Below are 12,098 nucleotides of genomic sequence, written 5' to 3' on the forward strand. Positions count from 1 at the left end.
AAACATACCTAACCCCACATAGAACTCTCACGTAGACCATGGGTTAGTACACAAAGCGTTATGGACAATGCTTACCACACCATGGTATCACTTGATCCCACTCGATACATCTTCTACGCTTTGTGTGTTGATCAACTTGAATCACTCTCTATACTTAGTCTTGATCAACATTAAATCTTTCCAACTCTCTTCATTAGGATGATGTCTTGAAGGTAAACATGAATGTTCACACAATCTTCTTCTTCAAGACATGCTTACGATAAGCTCAACTCTCACAAGACCAATCTTTAGATAATTCCTTGAATAGCACCTTGGTCAACACATAAACTCCTTGAAACCAACAAATGAACTTCAAGAAAAGCCTATGGACAAATCCTACGAATATAACTCAAGGAAACCATTAGTCCATAGAAATTGTCATCAATTACCAAAACCAACATGGGGCACCGCATGTACTTTCAAATGTGCATATGGTGTCATATTTCCTATCCAAGGCTCTTAGGATCTTCGTGATATGAATTTTTCTATCACTCTTCACTTCCTAAGCTTGCAATCTCATTGGTGATGAGAGCTAGCCTAGAGTACATTTCGGCAATGCCTTCACTATCCTTCATCTTGAACTTGTCAACCAAAGTATCCCAAATCCGCGTGGCATTCTCAAGGCAACTAGTTTTTTTTGAATTCCTCAGGGTACAAACCATTCAAGAGTATGTCACATGCTTGTGCATTGTATAGTAACATCCTCAACTCCTCGATAGGGGCTTCACGATCCAGTACCTTCCCATCCTCAAAGAACTCACCTTGCAAGCCAACACGAACAACACCCCAAACAATGGGGTTATGACCAAGAATATGCATTTTATCTTATGCTTCCAACTAGCAAAATTAGTACCATCAAAGGAAGGACCTCTATGGTGATAACTACCCTAAGTACAAGCCATGCTTCTCCTTGGTGTTTAAACCAAAGAAATGGAGACTGATGACCCACAAGTATAGGGGATCAATCATAGTCCTTTCGATAAGTAAGAGTGTCGAACCCAATGAGGAGCAGAAGGAATCGATAAGCAGTTTTCAGCAAGGTACTATGTCAAGTGTTGTAAAGTAGTTGTGAAAAATAGTTTGGTAGTAAGGTAATTCATAGCAAGTAACAAGTAACAAAAGTAACAATGTGCAGCAAGGTGGCCGGGTCCTTTTATTGCAAAGGACGAGTGGAAATTACTTCTTATAGTGAGCAAAATGTTCTTGAGGACACATGGGAATTTCGTCTAGTTAACTTCATCATGATTCATTGACTCACGTTCACTGCTTTGATAAGTTTTTATGTGGGTCGACCGGTGCTACGGTGTTGTTCTTACTTAAAAAACTACCCACTTATGATTACCCCCTCTCGCAAGCATCTGCAACTGCAAAAGAAGAATTAAGATAAATCTAACCATATCATGAAACATTGTTGAGGAAATCGTTAACTGGTAGCTGCTCTATTGGCTAGCGAATAGGGGATTAATAGGCTAATCGGCAAGTTAGTGGGCCATTTAATCAATTATTCGGCCGATTTATCAGTTTATCGGCTCGATGATCCTATGAGTAGGGATTGATCGGCAAGTTAACTGGTTAATCGAATGAATTCTTGAATATGGTCATGAAACATATGGATCCAAATCATCCCCTTACAGAATAGTGCATAAACTAGGGTTTAAGCTTCTGTCACTCTCGCAACCATCATCTACTTACTAATTCCACAATACCTTCCCCTAGGCCGAAGCATGGTAATGTGTTGTGTAGTCGACGTTCACGCGGCAGGAAGAATAACATAACACATCATTCAAAACATTGAACAAAAGCTAACTTCACATGATTACTTATAAAAGACTTCTCACATGTCCTCAAGAACAACGTAACTACTCACAAAGCATATTCATGTTCATGGTCAGAGGAGAATAATATTTGATTAACAATCTGAACATATGATCTTCCACCAAATAAACCAACTAGCATCAACTACAAGATGTAATCAACACTACTAGCAACCCATAGGTACCAATATGAGGTTTCGATACTAAGATTGAATACAAGAGATTAACTAGGGTTTGGAGATGAGATGGTCCTAGTGAATATGTTGATGGAGATGAGTCATCCCATGATGAGAGGAGCATTGGTGATGACGATGGCTTCGACTTGCCCCTCCATAGGGAAGTACCCCGGCAGAATCGCTCCACCGGAGAGCAAAAGTGATCCTGCCCTGGTTCCATCTCAAGGCAGTGGCGCTTCATCTCGGAAGTCTTTCTCTTATTTATTTTCTAGGGAAAATGGCTTCTTATAGCAGAAGATGGGAATCGGTGGACCTCTATGGGCCCCACTGGCACCTGGGCATGCCCCTAGGGGTAGGGCACGCTCCCTGCTTTGTGGGCCCACCAAGGGTCTTCTTTGGTACTTATTTTTCCAGTATTTTATATATTCCATAATAATTCTTCATAAATTTTCAGGTCATTTGGAGCTCCAAAGAATAGCTATCTCTGTTGTAGCTTTTTCAGACTCAGAATTCCAGCTGCCGGCAATCTCCCTCTTCAAGTGTATCTTGCATTTAAGAGAGAAAAGGCATTAGAATTGCATAATAAAGTGAAATATTGATCTAAAACATTATAAATAACAATAGGAAAACATGATGCAAAATGGACATATCAACTACCCCAAGCTTAGACTTCACTTGTCCTCAAGCGAATACCGAACTCAATAATCCTGACCACGGGTTTATAGAGAGAGGAGCCGATAAAACAAAATATGGACATGGAAGTATCATGATCATTATTATAACAACAAGTATTAATCATAAAACTTCCCATAATCAAGTAACAATTCACCCACAAGCTAAAGTATAAAGAATAAACTTTCTTGAAAACTAACGAACTATCTTCTCAGTCATCAAAGCAATTGCAATTCATTATATTTCTAGGAAGGGCCTATGTAAGAGCTTTTGGTTTAGCAAACTCCACATACTCAACTATCTTCCATGATAGTCGACACTCAAAGCAAATTTTTAGAACAAACCGCTTCAATCAGACACAAAGGAATACGAGGGTTTAATGTTTCACCTCCCAACTTATTTATCTCAGGGAAAATGTCAACAAAATAAATCATGATTACCTATATTCAACTAGATATATGTGCTTGGATAATTCCCTACCACATAATGCTTGCCAAGTGGAGAATAATTGAGGTTGGAATAGGAATAAATATTTTTGACCCTTGCATGAAAGTAAAGAATCAACATTGAAAAATAGGATCTTCGCAGAGGAAAGCACATGTTGTCATGCGCTTTTAAGTTGGATGTGCAAGCTCTTAATGCAAAGGGACATCACTTTGTATTGCCCCTTATGATAGCAACCTTTATTGAACAATCTGTTGCTTTTATTGCGTTACCATCATAAGTCCGTACAAATGCTTATTTTCCCTTATATAATAAAAGATCATACATATTTAGGATAAATTTTTATTGCTTTGCACCGATGCAACTTACTTGAGGGATCTTGTTCAATCCGTAGGTAGATATGGTGGACTCTCATGACAAGAAACTGGTTTTAAGGGTATTTGGATGAACAAGTAGTAACTCTATTTAGTACATAAATTTTTGGCCAGCAAAACAATATAACCTCTATGCAAATATAAGCAAACATAATTCATTATGTTATCTTCCTTGTCCAGCATTAACTATTTGATCAGGCTTGAAAATAATTAATGGGGGTCACAATCATAGAAGATGTCCAAGATAGTATATTTATTTGTGAAATCTCTCTTCCTTTATTATTCTTTCATGAATTGCATCAATGACCAATGCAATGTTTGTCACCTTCTAATAAATTTTATCAATTGCACCCTTTTATGTAAAGTCATTACTCCCCATGGGATTAGCATATGAACTTTTTATTATTTATTCTATGATTGATGCAAAAGAGTAAAAGAAAGAGAATACTCAAACTCACACTACTCTTTATTATAACTTTCACGCATTACTACATAGAAAGAACGATCATGAAGCAAGCACTCGAAAAGTACTTCATACTAATACTTTTATTCTTATAGATCCCGAAATAGCTAAGGGTCGAACTAAGATAGATAATAATGATAAAAGTGATGGTGATACAATATCGGGGCACCTGCCCCAAGCATGGAACAAGCCAAGGGTGGTCCTCATACCCGAGTACTCAAGTTTCCTTTCTCAGTGGTGGTGGAGATGAAGTGGTTGGGCTGTTATTCTTCACAATGTTTATGACGATCTCATTCAAGCTCTGAATCTCATGAAGCAAGTATTGAATCGTGGCGGCACTATTTTGCACTTCTGTCACTATATGCTTATTCTCGGGCCACCGTTAGCCTTTTCCTGCATCACTTTCACTGGCACGAGAAATATCCCAATTGGAGGGTATATGCATGCGGGGGGTATCTGAATCCCATAATTATGAATCAAGTTATCACTGGTTCAGAAACGTCCTACAAATGGCTTTACCCCTTTCCGCGACAGAGTTCTACACCATCGCCTTGCTTGTGTGTGCGATAGGGGGTCCTTCCCACATGACCTAGAAACCGTCTGTGATAGGTCCTCCAGTCACACACGCGTGGCAAAAAGAGCTCGTGTGCGATCGTTCGAGCCGCAGACAATTATACAGGCCCAATAATTTTCGTTCGTATGTACATCCCACATAGTGAATCCTAGACAAACGTTTTTGTTCATATGTACATCACACACAATTTTTAGGTGAAAATGTCTGTTCAAGGTGGCCTAACGCAAACATTTGTCAGGCGTAAGTCATGTGTGATTTTCATTGATCCAACATGCCTACTTTCTAGAAATTGTGTGGGTTGTTTGAGTTCATCGCCCATGATGTTTTCTGAGAAACCATCTGCAATAGGAAAACCCAATAAGCAGGCTAATTGGCTAATTAATAATCCATTTAGTAATCAAATTGATATTTCATATCAAACACACCATATATTTCATATCTGTATTATGGCAACCAAGATTTCATAATTGAATTATATCAGAGTACAACATCAGATAGCTTCAACACTCGGTTACATCATATAGGCATATAGCTAGCTATTCCATTACGCAAGAACACCAAGTTTCACATGCAACATCTAAAACCTTTGGAAAGTAGCATCGTACATGGTAAATAGATAGATGAATATCATCTAAAAAACTACTGAAGTGGAAGGCTAATATTGAGCCTTCAGTGATGTTGAATGTCCTTGCAACTTTAGACTGGTGGCTGTGGATAATTGCCCGGACAACATTCGTCCTCTTGAGGAAGACTTCAATATTGTATCGTGGGTATTGAATGAATACCTTCCTCGCCTCTTAACCATGCAGGTGGTCTGAGAGGTAATCATCGATGAACTGCTTTGGAAAAGGCTAAAAACAAATATATGCACAAATATTGTTCTAAATTTTGAAATGGTGCCAAAGGAAAAAGAACAAGGTAAAATAGTTAGTACCATCCTATATTTGACTGATGTCTTCTTCATTGTGCAAATAAAGATCTTGTTGTTATTCGTTGCTAGTTTCTTTATCCTAACAATCTTTCTGAGTTTCTTGACTTGACTGATATTCATGGACATCTCATTTCCCCATATGCAAAACGGGTCGCATAGTGGATCTAAACCTCTGACAGCAGGACCTACATGTGCAAGACCAAATTGTTAAAAAATTAAATATTAGAATAGTTCCTGCAATTGCACAATAATGTGTTGTTAGCCGTAGGACCCTGCATGTGCAAACCTCGATGGTAAACCTCAATGCCTCCCATTGTTTCCCTGCAACACATATAAGGAAGATATTGGTCAGGTTAAGTGAGAGTCAGCATACTATTAGTAGAATATGTTAATGAAAAATAAACAAATTACAAATCCAGCTGATTAATTTGAGCCGCGTGGAAAAGCGAGTTAACCAAACAAAATTATATCCACAAAAAATGAGCATCACATTGTAGAATTGAACCAAACAGTTAAGTGGATAGCACAACAAATGAACCAAACAGTTAATTGAGCACCACATTGCAGAATAGAATGTGTACTAGAAGATCAGACAGTTAACAAACCAAACATGCTTAAGAACTACTAGGAAATATATCAATTGTTGAACCAAAATGTTAACTGAACATAACATTTCAGAAGATCGGATTCTATATTAACATTATAGAGGACAACTCACTAGAAGGCATCGGTGGCGGCCTCGAGAAAAAACCACGAACTATCATTTAAAGTAGCCAACCATGTCGTGGCATCCACGTGATGTCTGCTTGAACTACGTTCGTATTTCTCCAAAGAGGAAGGGATGATGCAGCACAGCAACAGTAGGTATTTCCCTCAGTGATGAGACCAAGGTTATCGAACCAGTAGGAGAACTACGCAACACTACATGAACGGCACCTACACACAAATAACAAATACTCGCAACCCAATGTATTAAAGGGGTTGTCAATCCCTTTCGGGTAACGATGCCAGAAATTAGCAAACGGACATGATAAAAATATGATAGATGGGATAAATAGATCTCGAATAAAATAAAGTACATCAAGATATTTTTGTATTTTTGGTTTAATAGATCTGAAAATAAAAGCAAATAAAAGTATATCGCAAAGGCAAATATGATAAAGAAGAGACCCGGGGGCCGTAGGTTTCACTAGTGGCTTCTCTCGACAAAAATAGCAACGGTGGGTAAACGAATTACTATTGGGAAATTGATAGGACTTCAAATAATCATGAAAATATCCAGGAAATGATCATTATATAAGCATCACATCCAAGATTAGTATACCCACTCCTGCCTGCATCTACTACTATTACTCCACACATCGACCACTATCTAGCATGCACCTAGTGTATTAAGTTCATGGAGAAACGGAGTAATGTAATAAGAATGATGACATGATGTAGACAAGATCTATTTATGTAGAAATAGACCCCATCTTGTTATCCTTAATGCCAACGATACATACATGTCGGTTCCCCTTCTTTCACTTGGATCAAGCACCGAAAGATCGAACCCATCACAAAGCACCTCTTCCCATTGCAAGATAAATAGATCAAGTTGGCCAAACAAAACCCAAATATCGGAGAAGAAATATGAGGCTATAAGCAATCATGCATATAAGAGATCAAAGAAGACTCAAATAACTTTCATGGATAAAAAGATAGATCTGATCATAAACTCAAAGTTCATCGGATCCCAACAAACACACCGCAAAAAAGAGTTACATCATATGGATCTCCAAGAGACCATTGTATTGAGAATCAAAAGAGAGAGAGGAAGCCATCTAGCTACTAACTACGGACCCATAGGTCTACAAAAGACTACTCGCGCATCATCAGAGAGGCACCATTGGGCATGATGAACCCCTCCGTGATGGTGTCTAGATAGGATCTGGTGGTTTTGGAACTTGCGGCGGCTGGAATTGATTTTCGTCGACTCCCCTAGGGTTTCTGGAATATTGGGGGTACTTATGGAGCAAAGAGGCGGTTCGGGAGGCCACCAAGGTAGGCACAACCCACCAGGGCGCGCTAGGGCCTCCAGGCGTGCCCTGGTGTCTTGTGCTCACCTCGGGCTCCCTCTTTGGTACTTCTTTGGCCCACTGGATGTCTTCTGGTCCAAAAAATCCACAAAAAGTTTCGCTGTGTTTGGACTCCGTTTGATATTGATTTCCTGCAATGTAAAAAAACATGCAGAAAACAACAACTGACACTTGGCACTATGTCAATAGGTTAGTACCAAAAAATGATATAAAATGATGGTAAAATGATGGTAAAACATCCAAGAATGATAATATAACAGCATGGAACAATCAAATATTATAGATATGTTGGAGACGTGTCAGCATCCCCAAGCTTAATTCCTGCTCATCCTCGAGTAGGTAAATAATAAAAACAGAATTTTGGATGTGGATTGCTATCTAACATGTTCATCACATATTCTTTTCTTTGTAGCATGGACATTTGGACTTTTATGTGGTTCAAAGCAATAGTCTAGTTTTGACATGAGACTTAAATAATCAAGCATATCAACAAGCAACCATGTCTTTCAAAATATCAATGCTAAAATAAGTTATCCCTAGCCCATTATGCTCAATCATTGATCCATTCGTGAAACACACTCGCATATTAGCTACGCATAATGCTCAAGTACGATCATAGTGCCCCTTAGTTGGTGCTTTATAAGAGAAGGTGGAGACTCAAATTAAAAATAAAAATTGCATAAAGTAAAAGAAAGGCCCTTCACAGAGGGAGGTAGGGATTTGCAGAGGTGGTAGAGCTCAAAGCGAAAAACATAGATAAAAACATTTCGGGAGGCATGCTTTTCCTGTCAATGAGAACAATCGAGCAGTTCCCAATACTTACAATGCTAGATATATCATAGGCGGTTCCCAAATAGAAATTAAAGTTTATTCCTTTTTAACCATACTTTCACTTTCCATGGCTAGCCGTATCCACGGGTGCCTTCCATACTAACACTTTCCAAGGAATTTATTATTTATCAACATAAAGTAAATTCATTTTTCATTTCGGGACTGGGCATTCCTAATACCTTTGCCTTACTCTCGTGCAATGACAAGTGAATAAACACTCACATAAGATATCTAGCATGGAAATATATTAGCCACCCCCTGCCGTTTCATGAGACGTACGAGCGCACAAAAGAGAAATTTATTTTGAAAATTAGAGATGGCAGATACAAATTTGCTTAGAACGGCACAGAAATACCGCATATAGGTAGGTATGGTGGACTAATGTGGCAAAACTGGTTTAAAGGGTTTTGGATGCACAAGTAGTGATCATACTTACTGCAAAATGAAGGCTAGCAAAAGAATGAGAAGCAACCAACCAAGAAACAAAAAAATCTCATAAGCGAGCATTAAGCATAATTAACACCGAATAATGCACCACAAGTAGGATGTACTTTCATTGCATAACTATTGACTTTCATGCTTGCATAGAGAATCACAAACCTTAACACCAATATTCTTACTAAAGCATAATTACTCATCAACATGACTCACATATCACATCATCATATCTCACTACTATTACAAGGAATCAAGTTTATTTTGTCCAATGATCTTCATGAAAGTTTTTATTATATCCTCCTTGGATATCTATCACTTTGGAACTAATTTTCATGTGTTGCTTTTGATGAGCTCAAACAAATATAAGTGAAGATCATGAGCATAATATTTCTTTCTCTCAAATTAATCTAAGTGAAGCAAGAGGGAATTTCTTAAAAAAATTACTAATTCTCAAATAAATCTAAGTGAAGCATGAGAGCATTTCTTCAAAAATAACAAAGCACACTGTGCTCAAAAAGATATAAGTGAAGCACTACAGCAATTCCATAGCTCATAAAGATTTAAGTGAAGCACAGAGAGCAATTCTAACAAGTCATGTCATAATTTTGGCTCTCTCAAGTAGGTGTGTCCAGCAAGGATTCAAGACTTAAAAAACAAATCAAAACAAGCAAAGACTCATATCATACAAAACGCTCCAAGCAGAACTCATAGTATGTGACGAATAAAAATATAGTTCCGAGTAAAATACCGATGGTCGTTAGAAGAAAGAGGGGATGCCATTCGGGCATCCCCAAGCTTAGTTGCTTGCTTCTCTTTGGATAATAGCTTGGGATGCTATGGGCATCCCCAATCTTAGGATCTTCTTACTCCTTATTCCTTCACCCATCGTAACATCACCCAAAACTTGAAAACTTCAATCACACAAAACTCAACAAACCTTCATGAGATATGTTAGTATAAGAAAGCAAATCACTACTATAAGTACTGTTGCAAACCCATTCATATTTTATTCTTGCATTATATCTACTGTATTCCAACTTTTCTATGGCAAAAACTCTTCAAAGAAAACCATAGAATCGTCAAAACAAGCACACAACGCAAAGAAAACAGAATCTCTCAAAAACAGAACAATCTGTAGCAATCTGGATATTTAGAATACTTATGTAACTAAAAAATTCTAAAAAATTAGGAACACATGAACAATTTGTATATTAATCTTCTGCAAAAAGAATTGGTATTTTATCACGCTCATGTTAAGAATGAGAATTATTTTCGTGAGCGCAAAAGTTTCTGTTTTTCGGGAAGATCAAATCAACTATCACCCAACATGATCTTAAAGGCTTTGCTTGGTACAAACAGTAATTAAAACACACAAAAAACACAATCATAATAGTAGCATAATTGTTCAAACACTAAAGAACAGAAAGCAAAAGGCAAAAATAAAATTTATTCATTGGGTTGCCTCCCAACAAGCGCTATCGTTTCATGCCCCTAGCTAGGCATAAAGCAAGGATCTAAGTATTGTCATCTTTGTTTTTAGATCCATAAGATGCCATCATGATTGATTCATATGGTTGCCTAATTCTTTTCCTAGGGAAGTGTTCCATACCCTTCCTTAGTGGAAATTGAAATTTAATATTGTCTTCTTCCATATCAATCATGGCACCAATAGTACGTAAAAACGGTCTACCAAGAATAATTGGACAAGACGGATTGCAATCAATATCAAGAACAATAAAATCTATGGGCACATAATTCCTATTTGCAAGAATAAGAACATCAGTAATTCTTCCCATAGGCTTTTTAATAGTAGAATCCGCCAAGTGCAAATTTAGAGAACACTCTTCAATATCGGTAAGACCAAGCACATCACATAAAGATTTTGGAATTGTAGAAACACTAGCACCCAAGTCACATAAAGGAAAACACTAATAATTTTTAATCTTGACTTTGATAGTAGGTTCCCATTCATCATGTAATTTTTTAGGAATTGAAACTTCTAATTCCAATTTTTCTTCCAAAGCTTTCATCAAAGCATCAACAATATGTTTAGTAAAAGCTTTATTTTGTTCATAAGCATGGGGTCAATTCATCATGGATTGCAACAAAGAAATACAATCAATCGAAGAGCAACTATCATAATTAAAGTCTTTGTATTCCAAAAGAGTGGGCACATCACTAGTTAAAGTTTTGACCTCTTCAAACCCACTTTTATCAATTTTCTCAACAAGATTTTCAACCTCCGAATTATCGGAACACCTTCTAGCTAAAGTTGACTCTTCTCTAGTCCCTTTTTCATCAATCTTAACTTTACTAAACAGGGAATCAATAGAAGAAACACCAATCACTTTAAGATCTTTATCACTTTTATCTTCTAACGAGTTTGGTTTAGCAGCCATTTGATTTACTAGGGTAGCTTGTGCATCGGATATTTTGCCTAGCAAAGTTTCAGCAAAAGCATACTTAGATTGGATATTGCAGACTTCTCTACTAATATCATCAAGTTGTTTCGTTATAGCATCTAGCATAACAGAGTGTTCCTTAAGTTCTTCGGTAAAATATTTATTGTGCTCAAATTGTGTAGTCATATATTCCTTAGTACTTTTCTCAATTTCAAGCAAAATATTGGGGTAAGGAACATCATAATATTTTCTTTGAGGCATCATGACTATGCAAACAAGAACGCACGCAAAAACAGATCTAACGAGAAAACAGCGAACGAAAAAGAGGGCGAATAAAACGGCAATTTTTTGTGAAGTGGGGGAGAGGAAAACGAGAGGCAAATGGCAAATAATGTAAATTGCAGGGACATGAGATTTGTGATTAGGAACCTGGTAGGTGTTGATAATGTCTCCCCGACAATGGCACCAGAAATTCCTTTTGATGTCTGCATGAACTATGTCGGTATTTCCCCAAAGAGGAAGGGATGATGCAGCACAACAACGGTAGGAATTTCCCTCAGTGATGAGACCAAGGTTATCGAACCAGTAGCAGAACCGCGCAACACTACGTGAACGACACCTGCACACAAATAACAAATACTCGCAACCAGACATATTAAAGGGGTTGTCAATCCCTTTCGGGTAACAGCACCAGAAATTGGCAAACGAACATGATAAAAATATGATAGATGGGATAAATAGATATCGAATAAAATAAAGTGCAACAAGTTATTTTTGTATTTTTGGTTTAACAGATCTAAAAATAAAAGCAAATAAAAGTAAATCGACAAAGGCAAATATGATAAAGAAGAGACCCGGGGGC

The sequence above is a fragment of the Triticum urartu genome, chromosome 3A, assembly GCF_056163025.1.
Source record: "Triticum urartu cultivar PI428250 chromosome 3A, HENAU_Tu73, whole genome shotgun sequence".
Classification (NCBI taxonomy): Eukaryota; Viridiplantae; Streptophyta; class Magnoliopsida; order Poales; family Poaceae; genus Triticum; species Triticum urartu.